The 18,582-nt window shown below is 37.6% G+C and overlaps 1 protein-coding gene and 1 long non-coding RNA gene across 9 annotated transcripts in view; both read right to left on the reverse strand.

The window, feature by feature from the left end:
* sema4d (sema domain, immunoglobulin domain (Ig), transmembrane domain (TM) and short cytoplasmic domain, (semaphorin) 4D) overlaps positions 1-18,582 on the reverse strand; it is a 60,010-nt gene that overhangs the window by 24,780 nt on the left and 16,648 nt on the right. For all 8 annotated transcript variants that reach the window (XM_084386381.1, XM_084386382.1, XM_084386384.1 and 5 more), the window contains exon 3: positions 7,764-7,834. The gene's annotated coding sequence lies outside the window, so the exon portion shown is untranslated. The remainder of the gene's footprint in view (positions 1-7,763; positions 7,835-18,582) is intronic.
* Positions 13,455-14,288, reverse strand: LOC311277789. The gene is made up of 2 exons (XR_014625326.1): positions 14,001-14,288; positions 13,455-13,970 (listed from the first exon to the last, which is right to left on the reverse strand). It is a non-coding gene; the product is annotated as an uncharacterized lncRNA (long non-coding RNA).

The following is an 18,582-nucleotide window of genomic DNA, read 5'->3' on the forward strand; positions in this document are numbered from 1 at the left end:
TTCACATGCCAGACCTGATTAGTGGAACCCTGATTCGGGTTTTGCCCTGAATATGAAACGAGGAGCAGCGAATAACGAAATAAATTATAACAAATAATAAAAAAACGTATTGATGTGTATGTATTGTATATAAATAATTATTTTATATTTACTATGTATGTATGTATGTATGTATGTATGTATGTATGTATGTATGTATGTATGTATGTAAGGGGTGTAAGGGGTGTAACGGTACATGCATTGGTCCCGAACAGTCACGGTATGGACATCACGGTTCGGTGCATAAAGTTCAATTCACATTTATTTGTATAGCGCTCTTCACAATACACATCGTTTCAAAGCAGCTTTACAGAAAATGCAGTCAGACGACGAACACAGTCAGTCACAGGCCATTCACACTCCAATCCAGAAGGGGGCGCGTGCGGTAATGCAACACTGTTTGCTAACCACCACAACAGGAAAAAGAGCATTAGAAGAAGAAAAAGACGATCTACACACCAACCCAAAACCAGAGTTCAGACGGCACGCAAGAGCTAGCTAGGAGCCGATACGCTGAGTGTCCATTCATTTTTGTGGCGCGCTCCACAAACTTCTTTATTTTACAAAAGCATAATTTTATTGTGAGTGTAGACATATAAAAACAGACCTGTGCAAAAGTCACTGTATTTTCACCCCCCCAAAAATGTTTTTAAGCCAGATATTTATATCTTTTGCTTTACTGTGTCAGTAGGAAATATCAGTTTACATTTACAAACATTCTGTTTATATGTGTGTGTATATTAGGGGTGTAACGGTACACAGAAGTAAGACAAACAGACAGGCAGATAGATACACACACACACACACACACTGCATGCGATTGCGCACACATCTCACATGCAGACACATCCCTCTTTTCCTGTATTAATACTCTTGAAGCCTGCAGTTTGTGGAGCACCTGTTTCGTGTCCGCCGCACGCACAGGCTCAGAAATGCAAGCTGGGTTTAAACAGTGGCGTCTTGCCAACTGGGCAACCATGAGGCCGTTCTCAAACATTCAGTGTCTGCCAACTGTGCCCGTCCCCCTCTCTCTCTCTCTGCACTGGCACTCACAGAGACGGCACAGTGATCGATGCCACTCGCTGCCGACACACAACACTTTCTGCCAGAATCAGCTTTCCCACTACGCCCGCTGACAGCTCTCACAATCCCTCTCTTTCTCTGCACCCTCTCATGCTTCTAGGGCCTGTGTGTGTGTGTGTGTTTTGTTCTTTAGGTTCTTGTTTTTCCTTTCCAAGAGCATGAGAGTTTGTCTTTCACTCTCAACCTGTCCACTCATCACTAAAAAACAAAACTTGGCAGATGCATTCATCCAGAGTGACTTCCGCTGCATGTAAGGTATGCGTTTGATTAGTTCATGCATCCTTTGAGATGAGAAAAGTTTATGTTTAAAGAAACCATGAAACGGGATGTATAAAGAGTTTAAGTTCTGTAAGGTGATGCATTTCGGAGCAAAACACAGGGCTTGATTCTAGGACTTTAGGACCGGGATTAATATTACATATCTGGTTTACTCAGAAATACATCACATGGGTTGTAAAATGGGTTGCATTTTGCATGCAAATGAGTGTTGACGTCTGCTGCTCATTAACAGTCCTGCAAGCACAGTGAATATGTTGCTGGCAGAACTGCGGTGGACCCAGAAATACTGCGGTGAACACAAAGTCTTTGGTTTGGCATGAAATATGATGAATCTTTCATGACATCACAGCCCTGTGGAGCAGCAGCATGCAATTAATGCCCACATGCAAAGAAACTACACAGAAAAAGTGAACATAAACAGCAGGAAAAAACAATGATAAATGCAAATAATATAACTCATGATATTTTGCAATGACAATTCCGACATTTTAAGTGTCTAAATAGTTTTTGAGGCCACTGAGAGTGTATAAAACGCACTATGAAAGCTGCAAAAAGCTTTAGAATTTCTTTCTAAATGAAACTAGCTGCAGCACGGCTACGCTTCTGACTTAAATAACTTCAGGACAGAAACTGTAGGTAATGGAAACCCAATGCAAAGGACAGAAAATAGCAGCTTCACGTGTAATTACAGCTGTACATCAGTGCAGAAAGAGCAGGGCAGCTCTGACGTGACCACACTGAAGCCTGATGAAGGGTCAGTCCCTGTAAAAGCTTATATTTAGGCAGAGCTACGGAGACCTTTAAAATACACACGAGCTGCAGGAAGGAGCGCAAACGACATGTGAAGAAAGTGAGGTGCATTTTAACACACACACACACACACACACACGCACGCACACACACACTAGAATATAATGACTACCTCTGCTGCCCCATCAAAAGAAAAACTTGATTTTCAACATCTGCGTGTCTAAACTCTTAAAAATAAAGGTTCCAAAATGGGTTTTACAGATTGATGACATAAGAGAACGTTTTAAAAGAGAACATTTTAAGTTGCTAAGATGCCACAAAGGACCTATAAGTTCCAATGATGTCATAAAAGAACCTTTAATTTCCTATAATGGCAAAGGACATTTTAAGTTCCTAACGCCATAAGAGAACTTTTACGCTCATATGATGTCATAAAAGAACCTTTAAGGTCCTATGATGTCATAAAAGAACATTTAATTCATACAGTCATAAAATAATCTTTAAGTTACTTTGATGTCATAAAGGAATCTTTAAGTTCCTATGATGTCATAAAGGGAATCTTTAAGTTCTATGATGTCATAAAGGAATCTTTAAGCTACTTTGATGTCATAAAGGAATCTTTAAGTTACTTTGATGTCATAAAGGAATCTTTAAGTTCTATGATGTCATAAAGGAATCTTTAAGTTCTATGATGTCATAAAGGAATCTTTAAGCTACTTTGATGTCATAAAGGAATCTTTAAGTTCTATGATGTCATAAAGGAATCTTTAAGTTCTATGATGTCATAAAGGGAATCTTTAAGTTCTATGATGTCATAAAGGAATCTTTAAGCTACTTTGATGTCATAAAGGAATCTTTAAGTTCTATGATGTCATAAAGGAATCTTTAAGTTCTATGATGTCATAAAGGGAATCTTTAAGTTCTATGATGTCATAAAGGAATCTTTAAACTACTTTGATGTCATAAAGGAATCTTTAAGTTCTATGATGTCATAAAGGAATCTTTAAGTTCTATGATGTCATAAAGGGAATCTTTAAGTTCTATGATGTCATATAGGAATCTTTAAGCTACTTTGATGTCATAAAGGAATCTTTAAGTTCTATGATGTCATAAAGGAATCTTTAAGTTCAATGATGTCATAAAGGGAATCTTTAAGTTCTATGATGTCATAAAGGAATCTTTAAGCTACTTTGATGTCATAAAGGAATCTTTAAGTTCTATGATGTCATAAAGGGAATCTTTAAGTTCTATGATGTCATAAAGGAATCTTTAAGCTACTTTGATGTCATAAAGGAATCTTTAAGTTCTATGATGTCATAAAGGAATCTTTAAGTTGCTGAGATAAGAGAACTTAAGTTCCTATGTTGTTATTAGAAAACCATTAAGTTCCTATAATTCCATAAAAAAAAATCCTATGATGTCCTAAAAACACTTTTAAGTATTTAAATTACAGTACATCAAAGAACATTAAAGAAGTTCATATGATGGTACAAAATAATCCTATAAGTTCATTAAAAAAAAGAAAACTTTTAAAAGTTCCCATGATGCAATAAAACATTACATTACAATTTATTTAGCAGAACATTTAAGTTCTCATGATGTGATAAGAGAACCTTTAAATTATGTTGTTCTCTAATGCAATGACATTCAGACATGTAGTCAGTGTGACTGAAGTGTGCAAATGAATCATGAGTTTGTTCAGGAACTACTATAATGACTACAGTATAGTGTGAAAGATCTTCAGAAGAAGTGAAACAGAGAACACAGAAGAAGAAGGAGAAGAAGGGAGGAACTGATCTTAGATATTCACAGGCTAAAAATATACACAGGCGGTCAAGATCAGAGGCAGAAGTCTGGACTGTGATGTCCTAACGCAGGTGCTGAAAGTGTGTGTGTGTGTGTGTGTGTGTGTGTGTGTGTGTGTGTGTGTGTGTGTGTGTGTGTGTGTGTGTGTGTGTGTGTGTGTGTGTGTGTGTGTGTGTGTGTGTGAGAGAGAAAACGTTTAACCTTGGGAAGACTGGATTGTTTTCAGTGAGTTACAGTCATCATGCATGTGTGTGGTCAAGTGTGTACTTCAGCAGCAGTCTTGGGGATCATTAACACTGTGTGTGTGTGCGTGTGTGTGCGTGCGTGTGTGTGTGTGTGTGTGTGTGTGTGTGTGTGTGTGTGTGTGTGTGTGTGTGTGTGTGTGTGTGTGTGTGTGTGTGTGTGTGTGTGTGTGTGTGTGTGTGTGTGTGTGTGTGTGTGTGTGTGTGTGTGTGTGTGTGTGTGTGTGTACACATAGCCAGGAATCTTCAGTTTCTCTCTGAATAGTGCCCGTATATAAATAAATCTCACACACAGAGGGCGATCAGGTTTAGGGGGGGTTTATATTACGGCCAGTCTTTCTGAACGACACGAGCAGAGTTTCAGCTGAACAGCAATATAACAGACAGGCAAAAACAGAAACCAGCATAAAGATTCAGTTTCTGTCAACATGTCAGGATTCAGTCTCTGTGCACAGCTCTCATATCATGCAAAACACATAATCCCACATTCACAACTCTCTCTCCAATCCACACAGATCATTTACAGAATCTGAACTGCAAAAACTAAGTGATTTTTTTTTACTATTTTACAAAATCATGAAAAATGTTATACATGAACCACCCACATTTACATAACTATTGTTCAGTACTACTAAATAAATATTATCACACCTCACAAAACAATGCACATCATGATACGTCATAATTCTACAATGCAAATATTTTATTTATTTTTATATATATATATTTGCATTGTAGAATTATGATGTATCATGATGTGCATTGTTTTGTGAGGTGTGATATTTATTTAGTATATATATATATATATATATATATATACATACATACAGTATATACACGTATGTGTGTGTGTGTGTATATATATAATTAATAATTATTTAATAAATAAATAATTTGCATTATTTATACTATATTTAATTTATATTATTTATTATTATTATTATTATTATATTAATATTATAAAATATAGATTTGTTTATATTATACTTCATTTATATTTTTTATCATAATAATAATAATAATTATTACATAAAATATAAAATGTATAATAAAAATATAAAAGAATAAATTTACATTATATTATATTATTTAATTTCATTGTTAATAATTTTAACAACATTACAAATGGAAAAACAAATGCCCCAAATGTGTGGAATGACCCTTTTTAAACGTAAGAAGACTTGAAATGAACTCGGCCATCATTGCAGACAATGTCAAAGATGTCACTGGAACACACAGTTGGCAGTGAGTAAAGAGCCTCACGGCGGGTCACACTGGACCAGCTCATACACACAGCGGTTTTATTGTGCGATACATCAGCCTGTTTCCTGTTAATTAAGGTGCCTTTTTCTGCCCGGACGAGTCTTTAAAACAAGAGTACACCCCATGACACTCCTCACTGTCACACTCCATGCTCAGTATTGTAACACGGCACCATCTTTAGCATGGCACTGATTTCACGCTCAGATTTAAGGTTCAGTATGAACAAAAAACCCTTCTGGGCTCTTTTGTGAAAACTCCCAGCATCCTCCGGCTCTTCCAGCACCTCCACAGCGTTTGTCTGGGACTTGGCAAGCAAGAGTAAATGCTCATTTTGACAGCCAGACACGGATTCATTTCATTACGGACTGACTACCCACACTGCAACAAATTCTGGCTGAGAACCGTCCATCTAGATGAGCATGTTTAACTGCAATTTACTCACGTCCCACTAACAATAAGCTACTGTACAAGGATTATAGTTCCTTCTGAAGAACACGACGGCTTTTAAATCACCCTTCATTACAAATCTGAACTCTGGATCGAGTTACACTGAAGTATGTGCCGCAAATCTCTCTCAACTGAGATCCAGAACAAGATCTGGGTGAGAGTACTACAATCCAAACCTGGTTTTCTTGTGTAGCTGCTTTACTAAGTGATCAGATGCACCATTTTCACCTGCTGGACCAGAAAACAGCAAAAATGAAAAATCCAGCAACCATTCAGGTCACACTAACATTGTGGCAGTGAGTTTTGCATATGCAATACCACTCAAATGTTCTTCAAAAAAAAAAGAAAAAAAAGTAAAAAATAAATAAATAAATAAACAAAAACAAACCTGTTGTTCTTCAATTCTACCCCGAAAAAAAACAAAACAATTCTAACAAAAATATATAAATACATAAAAATAAAAAATCGTATTTCTTATTTATATATTTCTCAAATAGCAAACATTGTATATAAACACACAGCGCTTCATATATATATATGAATACGACACGTACGTGTGTGTCGTACGTGTCGTGTCGTGTCGTACGTGTCGTACGTACATACATACATACAACCCCGACTCATCAAACTGATCTGTAGAAATGAGTCAGGCAGGGTCAAAAAATGTGTACGGAAGTGTCCGTTCAGTCCAGATACAAGTACGTTTTTGCTACCATATGCATGCATATAATATCCAAATATTATAGGCATGCATATGGTAGCAAACACTTTGGGAAAAAGGGCCAAAGGAACATGAAAAGGATGGAAACATGTACTTCTTGAAAATGATCAGCAAGCAAGCCTCTCGCCAGCTGTGCAACACCGATCCCCTTTGGATTAATTGGTTGCTTTTCAAATTGACTGGCACAGATATTATCACAAGGTAGGACTCTGCTATATTGGTACTGTTTGTTGTTCATGTATATATCAGCACTTGTCCGATGGGTGATGAATATGCATGCCTTCAGATGGTATAATATATAATAACACTGGCTTGGTGTGTTTATATTTGATATGTGTTGCTGCAGCACATATTGATAGGAAATTAAGAGTAAAAGAGTAAAAGAGTAAAACATGTTCCATGTTGTCATGTGGGGTAGTAAGGAGAGAAAGTAATCGGGAATGCCTCCCCAAAATGACCAAAGGTCTCTGTCTTTAAAGGGATAGTTTACCCAAAATTGTCTCATCATTTATTCATGCTCAGTACTATGGAAGTCAATGGGGTCCAACAATTGTTTGGTTATCGACATCCTTCAAAATATCTTCTTCTGTGTTCAGAAGAAAAAGAAATTATTCATACAGGTTTGAAACATCTTGAAGGTGAATAAATGATGACAACATTTTAATTTTTTGGTGAACTATCCCTTTAAGTCCAAGTCAAGTCTCGAGTCGGTTGTTCAAGTGTTTTTTTCTGCGACTCGAGTCCAAGACGTACACTCAAGTTTCCTTCTCTGCTTAATATGAGGAGAGATAGAGAGACTTGAATCCTCACAAATAACCAAAACAAACTCAAGCATAAAACAACATGGAATAAAAGGCAAAGAACCATGACGCCAGAAGCAAGATATTAAACAAATGAAGAAAAGAAGGATAAACTGAAGGAAAGGTTGGAGAACACAAGCAAGCAGGAGGCAAAAATAAATATTATTTGGGAGGGACGAGAAGGATTTCCAAATCAACCAAAAGATCGGAGTGAGCAAACAGAAACATGCAGCTTTAAAACGCAAGAGCGTCAACAGGAGCGTCCGAGGGTTTCATGCGGTGATGTTATCGCAGCCCCAAACCACACAGAGGAGGAGAGGTTGAGTTTCTGACCTGTCACTCTTCCACGACGCTCGACTAGACCAGAAGATCCGTCCTTCAGAGAGAATTATAAAATCCGCCGGCTAAAGAGAGACACAGAGATGAGGAGAGGGTTATCATGGAGTCTGACTGAATGGATGAATGTTAAACATCACACACAAATGGAAGAAGAGCAGAGGAGAAAACACTTCATTAAAGTGGAAATACACACAGACATCACATTTGAGAACATGCACACTATATAAATGATGCACTGCTACTGATTAAAAGAGCAGACGAACATATAAAAACACACAATACTTCAAATATTATATTTATTTTTAAACCAGAATCAAGTTTATTGGTGGCACTGGTCAGACGTTGGAAGCACATCAGGGCTCATTTTCAATTATAAACCAGATTTCTAAAGGATTGAAACAGCTATCCATATCCATCAGTTTGGCAACTGAAACAAAATGAAAAAGCACAAGTATTGGTCATATAAAAATAAACCTGCATCAGTGCATCTCTTCCAGAGCAGCCCTTTATGTTTTGACATTTTTGACTTGGAGTTAAAAATGAAACCTTTAAAAGGATGTGGCACTGAGGGCAGATTACTGCAATGGTTTTAAATCAATGGTTTTAATCGCCTGTTTTACAGACTTAACGACATCTTTACACTCACAGTCATGAAACACTCACACGGACATTAAAATGTGTGTTTTGGTTTGGACTGCAAAGAAATCTGCATGTATTCACACACAACAGCAGTGGAAATAATAATGTGTACAATCTTAAGCAAAGGTATCATACGCATTTAAAAAGTAGTTTCCGACACGTGCTGTAAGCAGTCGACCAATCACACAGAGCAGAGTAGACCAATTACAACAGACTGGGTCATCTGACCAATCAGAGCAGAGTAGACCAATCACAACAGACTGGGCCATCTGACCAATCAGAGCAGAGTAGACCAATCACAACAGACTGGGCCATCTGACCAATCAGAGCAGAGTAGACCAATTACAACAGACTGGGTCATCTGACCAATCAGAGCAGAGTAGACCAATCACAACAGACTGGGCCATCTGACCAATCAGAGCAGACTGAGCCATCTGACCAATCAGAGCAGACTGAGCCATCTGATCAATCAGAGCAGACTGGGCCATCTGACCAATCAGAGCAGAGTAGTCCAATCACAACAGACTGAGCCATCTGACCAATCAGAGCAGACTGAGCCATCTGACCAATCAGAGCAGAGTAGATCAATCACAACAGACTGAGCCATCTGACCAATCAGAGCAGAGTAGACTAATCACAACAGACTGAACCATCTGACCAATCAGAGCAGAGTAGACCAATCACAACAGACTGAACCATCTGACCAATCAGAGCAAAGTAGGCCAATCACAACAGACTGGGTCATCTGACCAATCAGAGCAGAGTAGGCCAATCACAACAGACTGAACCATCTGACCAATCAGAGCAGAGTAGGCCAATCACAACAGACTGAACCATCTGACCAATCAGAGCAGAGTAGGCCAATCACAACAGACTGAACCATCTGACCAATCAGAGCAGAGTAGGCCAATCACAACAGACTGAACCATCTGACCACATATCTACACATGAACTCCAGCATTGAGAACATTGTTTGTGTGTGTCCGCCGGCATTTTGACAGTCAAAAATAGTCGATCTCCGAATGCGAATGAACTGACTCTTAATTTTAGTATTGTTTCTTATATGAGGATCCTTTTTCAAATACAAGGTCAATATTGATTTTCACTAACGACAACACAACAAATTATCCGTGAATTTATATGGAACTGAGCTTTAGGAGCTTTCCATCTTTAGCATCTTTTTTGATGCTATCATAGTCGTGCCCCAAGCACTCCCATTCAAAAGGCATTTCGACCGAAAACGAAAATACAGTCAAACTGTAAAGTGGCGTTTCCATCCTAACTATGCTTTCAAACGAAAGTTTGCCTCGGGTAGATTCACAAAAAGACCCTAGGCTGCATTTTGGCAAGAGTTTCGCTTTAAGTCTTTGAGAATAACTTGAAAATTCTAGTTATTCTCAAACAATTTTGTAATTTCTTTCCAACTGTATCTGAGCTCAGTTTACCCTTCCATGCACATTTAATAACCAGGAAAACCACCACATGCACATTTAAAAACCAGGAAAACCACCACATGCACATTTAAAAACCAGGAAAACCACCACATGCACATTTAATAACCAGGAAAACCACCACATGCACATTTAAAAACCAGGAAAACCACCACATGCACATTTAAAAACCAGGAAAACCACCACATGCACATTTAAAAACCAGGAAAACCACCACATGCACATTTAAAAACCAGTAAAACCACCACATGCACATTTAAGCGTCAAAATGAAAGCAACTGCACAAACTGAAAATAAACATGTAGCTGTAGTGTTTTTGATTAGTTACGGTTCTGGTTAATATCAGTGAGATCATTAACCTTTGCAAAGGAAACAATCAGCAATACAATTTAATGTAGGTCAGAGAGAAAGCGCTCAAGCATGTGTGTGTTAACCGGGACTGAGTCGAGGGGTGAACAAACCAGCCACACACAATCACAGCAAGTCATGCGGACGTAATGCCAGCGCACACAAACACAGGCCCCAGCGCAGGGCAGGAACACAATGTCCCAATTATGGATTATGTTGCATGCTAATGTCTTCCTGATGTCAGTCTCAATTTGATTCAGTGCTTCATTTGACTGATGACTCCTCACAGACGTCTGCTCATCCGGTCTGAGGATTCACACACATATATCTGCATTAACTTCAGACGGTTCAGTGGGTTAGTAGAGGAACACAACTAATGGAAAAACTTGTTTTTGAAAAGGTGGCTTTGGAACTCCTCAAACCTCATTAGTTACTTGTTGCAGTTTAATGCAATGCAACAAAATGTACATCACAATTTGAAATAGCATAATAAAAAACATTCTCCAAGAATGTGCCATGTAGGCCTAGTCCTTACAAATCATTTTAGGTTATTTTTTTTTTCAGGCGATTCATTAAAATCATTTAAAAAATCATTAAAGAGTAACTAAACCCCTGGCAATATTTGAAAAATGCTGGAAAAGTAGGCAGAGCCCAGTGGAGAGGGGGCGTGCATCTGAGACGTATCTCTCTGCAGGCAAGGGCGTGGTTATCTGGTACCCTCTGACATCAGAGTGTACCACAACTTCCAATAGGAAAATTCAACTGCAGTAGCCACTGTTCAACCTGAAGAGGGCAGCACTCAGACGTTTTTACACCATATTTAGTAAAATTAAAATACTTTAAACACAAATGTCAAAAAAATTACTTGATTCAATGAACAGCACTAATAAAGCCCCATTCTTACAGATCATTCACTAAAAAAAGTTGGTTTAGGGTTTAGTTACCCTTTAAAAATCGAATAACTGATTCACTTAAAAACATTACTTTTTTGTAACAAATGAAGCTTTAGTTAAAGATTGCTGTTTATCCCTATATCAGTTCAGTTATGTAAATAAGTGAGGCGTGCCGGATGTTGGTGAAACATTTTGTGTGTGATGTCTGAAGTGGCGTGTGAGTTTCCTCTCGCTGTAAAGGACCTTTTATATAATATAATATAATATAATATAATATAATATAATATAATATATATATATATATATATATATATATATATATATATATATATATGCGCATTAACTTCTATATATATAATTAATATAAATTGTATATATTCATTTAAAATATTTACATTGATGTTGTTCTTTAAATAATAAAATTAGAATAAAATTCTTTTATTTTCTGTATTTTTATTCTCTGTATATAAAAAATAAAATTAATAAAAAGATGTTTACAAGTTAACTTAAGACAAAATATTTACAAATATGAACGGAATAGATGTTCAAATTTGCCACTTATGTAACTTAATGTCGTAGCTATATTAGCTTGTAGCAAAAACTAGGAAACTAGTTTTCTAAACTGCAATTTAATCAGTTATGAGCAGCTTGTAGCAGATACGGTTGCAAACAAGCTTCCCAATACACACACACACACACTAATACAAACTGATGTTCTCAATATCTAGTTGACATTCAGAGCATCATTGATCTTTTGTTACACACACACACACACACACACACACACACACACACACACACACACACACACACACACACACTAATACAAACTGATGTTCTCAATATCTAGTTGACATTCAGAGCATCATTGATTTTTTGTTAAAGACACACACACACACACACACACACACGCTGTGGCAGGTGTCTGGATCTCTTGTCAGATCACTGACAGCAGACTAAAATTGATGAGCTACGAGTCAAAGGTCGCGTCCCTTTACAGCGAGAGGAAACCGTCACACGACTCTTCTGACATCACACACAAAACGTGTCATTAACATCCGGCGATCGAGCCGTCGGTCACACTCTGACACACACCACGAGGAAGTGAAGATGTCACGGGTCGCCCTCTTCATAATGGAGGATTTCTATTATCGAACACAGAGACGACGACTCGATTGTTGGCGTTGAGATCGGAGAACAGACAGGTTTGATTGATGAGACGAAGACTGTGGCACTACAACACAAGAGGATGAGATTGTTAAATTTCAATGTGATCACTCAAGCAAAGCTCTCAGAGGAGACGGGATACGAGTTATTATCAACTTCAGTTCTCATACATTTCAAAACAGCCATGAGAAAAGTCTGAGTAGTTCGATCATCATATACTCATCTTGGTTTCAAACACACCTGACTTATTTTTTTATTTAATTTTTTTATTGCTGAAAACATTCCCACTATATTTATTACTATATTATCCCACTATATTATTATTTACCACTATAAATCTCAAATTTCATACTTTAAAGGCACAGTGTGCGAGTTTCGCCACTAGAGGTCGCTTATTCAAAACAACAAAGGCGTAGCTTGATGACGCCGTGAACGAGTGTGGGATTGTGGGAGTTTAATTTTACTGCGGTATGAATCAGTCCAAGAGCCCGGGACATTTTACCTTGTTGTGGTTATTACGCTGACCCTCCTTTCGTTTCGTTGCTTATGTTTCTTTTACGAATAATGTTACGTTTAATGTCCGCCTCCTTCCTCCCTAAACTTACACTTTGTTACGGTTTCGTTTGATCACTTAAAGCTACACTGTGTAATTTTTTTAAGTTGATTCTTAGCAAAAAACACTTTGTTCTTTCAAAATGATACGTGCTCATTAATGTGTAATTACTTCCACCAACTAATCAAGTACTCTCGTAAGCGTAGAATCTGCCATTAATAATACATACGAGCGAGTCACTCGAATGGCGGCAGCCATGTTGCGCCTCCATCTTGAAAATACATTAGCCAAAGAGGGACATACCTGGAAATTCAAGCTTCGCCTTTCGCGTTTTGACACTCAGTGGCACCGTGACGAATGCGAGGGGGAGATTACTCACGACTGCCGGCAGATTTGAAATAATACGGCCACCGTAGGAATTAAAGCGCCCTCGGAATGGGAGGGGCTAGAAAGTAATATTCAGTTGGTAGTCATAAACAATTTCACCGCTAGATGGGAGAAAATCCTACACAGTGTAGCTTTAAATTAGGGCTGGGGGAATTAACGCGTTAATCTTTGCGATTAATTTGAGATGTTTAACGCGTAAAAAAAAAAAAAAAAACGCAATTAACGCAGCACTTTTTTTTTTGCCTCATTTTAAAGTAACAACATGTAGTTTTTCAACCTTCATAATATATTTCCAAGACCCTTGTGATGGTACATCGACTTACAATAGGTTGAATGAGACGTCTGCCAGAGCCTGACGGGGTCTGTATCGCTTTTACTGGCACTATGTAACTTCGGGGTGCGGGTAGTAACCAGAGCTCAAAAAGAACTACAAAATTCGACTGCTTTACGGCATACGTCACTTCGCCAATCACTTCCTCAAATTCGGCCGTGACAGGCCAACCAGCGCGTTTGTTTTCGTGCGTCTGTTTTCGTCATGGCTGAAGCAGCAGCGAAACGTAAGAAGTCCAAGGTTTTGTCGGAGTAGAGTCGGAAGAGGAAAAGGGAGAGTGATAAACTGAAAGGCAGGACGAGGATCAATATTGGTCGAGCGTTTGCTCGCTGGCGTGAGCTTATCGTCAGACCGATGCTGACTTGGCCGTCATGCTGTTGAACTAGTAAGTAAATTGCTTGCATACTATCTTTAGTTTTTCTAATCTGTTGTCTGCCTGGCTACGTTACGGAAACTATCTGCCTGGTCCTCCATTTATCTTCATGAATCAGCTAACGTTAGTAGATGAGCGAATTATCAATCTGGTAGCTAGTAAACACTAACATGCTAGTTTTAGATGGTTAGGATGCTATCGCTATCATTCTCGTTCAGATTTGAGCATTGCAATCGACATGCAAATCGCAAATGTTTGAGTTAAAATGTTTAGTCTACTAAACATGTATAAATTATGAAAGGAGGAAGATTAATAATATTATCATTGCCCATATGAAAAAAACCTGCATGCTTCATATACAGTAACAGCCCGTTCTCATCCCAAGTCGTCAAATACTGACGCTTTCAAAATTTCTTCAATATCTGACGCACAAAGCACCCTTTAGCGTCCATATGAGACGCATAACCCTACCACAGACCTAAACCTACCCTTAACCGAAGCGTCTCATATTGACGCTAAGGGTGCTTTGTGCGTCGGATATTGAAGAATGTTTGAAAGTGACGATTTGGGGATGAGAATGCGTTGACAGTAACCGTAAATCATTTTACGACAGCGGTAATGGACAATTCCGCTTCCAACCTGTAGGGCGACCGCAGAGGAAAAGTTCCATGTTGTTGCTTTAATGATTTCCTGTTGCGGCTGCTATTGAAAAGGCCGAAAATATGCCGTCCCGCCCCTCCGTGTTCGGCGATCAGGTTTCATTCTCGCGCAGCTTTCATGAGCGGGTCTTTTCCGCTCCGTGTGTGCGCTGCGCTCTCTGTTGTTTGTGTTTGTGTGTGTGTGTGTGTGTGTCGGCGCACTGCTGCGCTCTCTGCTCAATGTTCCACTCCGTGTTTGCGCGGCGTGTTCTGCTCTGTCGTTAACGGCCCAAACGCTCCAATCATGTACCGATCACGCACTGGAAAAGCAAAGTCCGCTTAAATAACGTGAAATATCTCTGTAGTAGACTTCGGTTTGCAATAGCCCTACTGAGCTGGTATAGTCATGCTGGGCAACAATGGTAAAATACCTGCTCTGATCACATGCTCTGGTAATAATAGTTTCGTAGGACTATATTTTATTTTGATAATTAGTTAAAAAAAACAAATCTGTTAAATTGATTATGTTGATTATTATTATTGAAAAAGAATAATATATTGATATATTGATGTTTAATATTATTTTAATATAGGACTATTTTCTGTTCCTTTTTTTTTGTGTTTAATTTAATTAGGTGATTCTAAGTTTAAATGTTGATGATTACAAGCTTGGGGAATGCAATTAATTGCAATTAATTACAGCAAATTGTGCAATTAATTAGTAAAAAAAATTGATCGATTCCCAGCCCTACTTTAAATCCATTGCATTTTATTTCATTCTAATGAAATGGCCGCAAGTGCCGAGTTACTACTCACACAACTAAACACATATTTAAACATCTTTGGTGTTTGCATGGTTTCTACGGAAGTAAATCTGGAAATCGGAGATAACGTGGATATGACGTCATTGACACGGGCCGTTATACTGGATAAAACAGCTAATCTGGATCTGGAAACATTGTAGGAAACATTTGGAATAATATAAGTACACAAAACAATCAAATACATAATTGTATTCTACTGGTTTTTGTCTATTTTAATCCAAAAATCTTACATATTGTGCCTTTAGGACTGCCATAAATATTAAAATTGTAATTTTAAACTTTAATGAATTATTAAATATTTTATATTTACAGTGAAATATTACAATATTATATTTTTATTAATTAATAATAATAATCATCATTATTTTGGTATTATTACTTTTATAATTTTAATATTTTTCCACTTATTTTATTTTATTTTATATATTATTTAATTGAAAAAAATATATATGCTGGCCTTTGAGCTTCATTTTATGTATTAACGGTGCTATACAAATAAAATAATGTTAAATTAAATAATAATAATGAATTTTTTTTTTTTATATATAGTCATATTGATATATAAATCACAAAACATTTTTGCCAAATTGTGCAGCCAAACAAACAAGCAGAGCAAACCTGGAGCTTTTCAAAAATTGTAATAAAAAAAATATTAGAAAGAAAATGCAATTCGATATTTTTCCCAAAATCATGCAGTCCTAGTGGAGGTTTAAAACAACACTCTCACATAAAGTGATCGCACACGTCATATAAACTACTTTGGCTGATTTTTAGCTTAAAAAAATTAACGCAAAGTCTTATTTCCATTGTATGAAAAAGAGAAGCATGAACAATCTGTCTAAAATCTCCTTTTGTGTTCCTCAGAGGAGGAAGTTATTCTGACGTTTATTAGGACGTTTATCATCCTCCTCTCGATTAACTCCAGATTTCCTAAAGACATCAGGCAACAATTAATATCTGTAAATGATTGACTCTCACATGGTCTTTGGCAGCTGCTCCCCGTTTGTTTGGACTGAATCGGAGTTGTTACGGCAGCCTGGAGGTGACGGGTCACAGGATCTTGACCTTTGAACTAAATCAGCTCCAGGTCATGTGATCTCAAACTGTTCATATGCTGATCAGTTTAGCTGGAGTGTGTGACGTCCATCCGATAAATGCTATAATGATACGATGGACCTTGATTCTTTTATATATATATCTTCATTTTTTTATAAAAATATATTTTTAGATGGCACGATGCAATTTAATGTCTATTAATTGTGAAATTTTCATTAAAGGGGTGGTTCAGGATTTTCAACATCGGACCTCATTTTCAAGTGAGCCTGTTTGTCATTCATCAGTGGAGACCGTTTTCAAAAAAATTCATCCAGTCCTTACTTTTGGATAGTTCGCTGGTGCTAGGCTAGCGCGAGTCAACGGTAGATGCGTTAGCCTGCCATTAAAAACAGTTTTACCCACTCCACAGTACATCAAAAGCAAATCAATTATATATATAAAATATATTTATAATTTCAATCAATTATATATATAAAATATATTTATAATTTTAATGTAAATTTTTTTTTTTTTTGATGACACAATGCAATTTAATTGTCTCATATAATGTTTCACAAAAAAACACTTTTGAAATGGAGCTTTCATTGTTGCTGTTTCAGAGAATGCTTACTTATAAGTCAGTTATTTTCTGTATTTAACAATCTTGTCAAATCCAGGCAGACCAAAGTGTGTGCTGGGTCCATAAGCAGATAAACCCTTTTTAATTATAAACTAAACCAGACTTAAACATGCATTATTCTTCTTCTTTCAAAAGCAGAAGTTAGGCAGAATTTCCACACAACACTTTTCCATAAATCATCATCACACAGTGACCAGAGGCCGTTGAGCTCCAGAAAAGCACAAACCAAATCACTTCAGAAGACTTTTGAACATAGTTAACTCCAATTTTAAGGTCCATTTATCATCCTTTCCTGTCATTAAGGATCTTAACAGCCCACGGTCCCTGTGTTTGTTCAGCTTTTGTGCTCTACTGAAGAAAGACAATCATCCAGGTTAGGAATGACATGACGTTTGACATTCAAGAACTGTACTGTCTAAACAAGTCTTGCGAAGAGTAAAAGAGAACAAAATCAAGTAGTCGTCACTACAGTCCTCCAAAAAAAATCTCTGTCAATATTAACTCAAGACACAAGACAGAGAGAACGAGAGAGAGAGAGAGAATGAGAGAAAGACAGACATGAATCTCAAGTAGTCTTGAGTAGAGGGAGTCTTTGTTCTGGACCCAATGACAGCGAGCATCCCTCATTCTCATACTCCGTGTTTTCTTTACGTCTTTTTGGCAGCGCATTTATCATTCCTCCACACAAACAATTGTGCTACAAAACTCACGAGCGCAGGCGATACAAAGGACGGCTAAACCGGGGGCCTCCGATCAGCCGCCCGCGCTGGTTGCTAGGTTACCTTTGATCTTTTTCAAAAACTCGTCAACAAGCCTGTCACTTCCATAAGTCTCCAGGAGGATTTCACTTCTGCAGCTGTTGTTGATTCAAAAAGACACGATGGACTAAAGGCTTGCCAACGTAAGATTGCGTTCAAATAATAATATCCATGACTACATTCACAATATAGACAGATGCTGAATAAAAATGAAGTTCTCCCATTTCTATTTGCCGTATCCTCAAGATCTCTGTCGTAAACTGAAACGGCATCTAAAACGAAGCAAAGCTCTGATTCAGGATTGCTGACACCATTAGAAAATAATAGCAATGCTTATTCACTAGAAAATCAGGGAAACTGCATTAAATATGTGACTGTTTCAGCGGTCTGTCCAAATTTCCAAGAGTCGCTGCAACACTTCCCACGGGATGGAAACGGGAGCTGACATCCGTCCATCACTAACGGAGACGTCAGCGTTGACTGACAACTTCATTTGCCATCTGGATTTTCCAAATCCATCACTTTCATAAGGGGTACAAGAACCAGCAAGTAAGAGTGCAAATCACATTATTTTTTACATGGATATTAAATATTAATAACTTTCCCTGACAATATAAATGAGTCAAAGTTTTCCAATGCCTTTACATTCAAAACTTAGGAAGTAAACCGCAGGACAGGATCATTAACAATCATTTAACGGCAGATCCAAGAGCCGCATAATATACACTACCGGTCAAAAGTTTGGGGTCAGTAAGATTTTTAATGTTTTTGAAAGA

This window comes from Rutilus rutilus, assembly GCF_951802725.1.
Source record: "Rutilus rutilus genome assembly, chromosome: 18".
Taxonomy (NCBI): Eukaryota; Metazoa; Chordata; class Actinopteri; order Cypriniformes; family Leuciscidae; genus Rutilus; species Rutilus rutilus.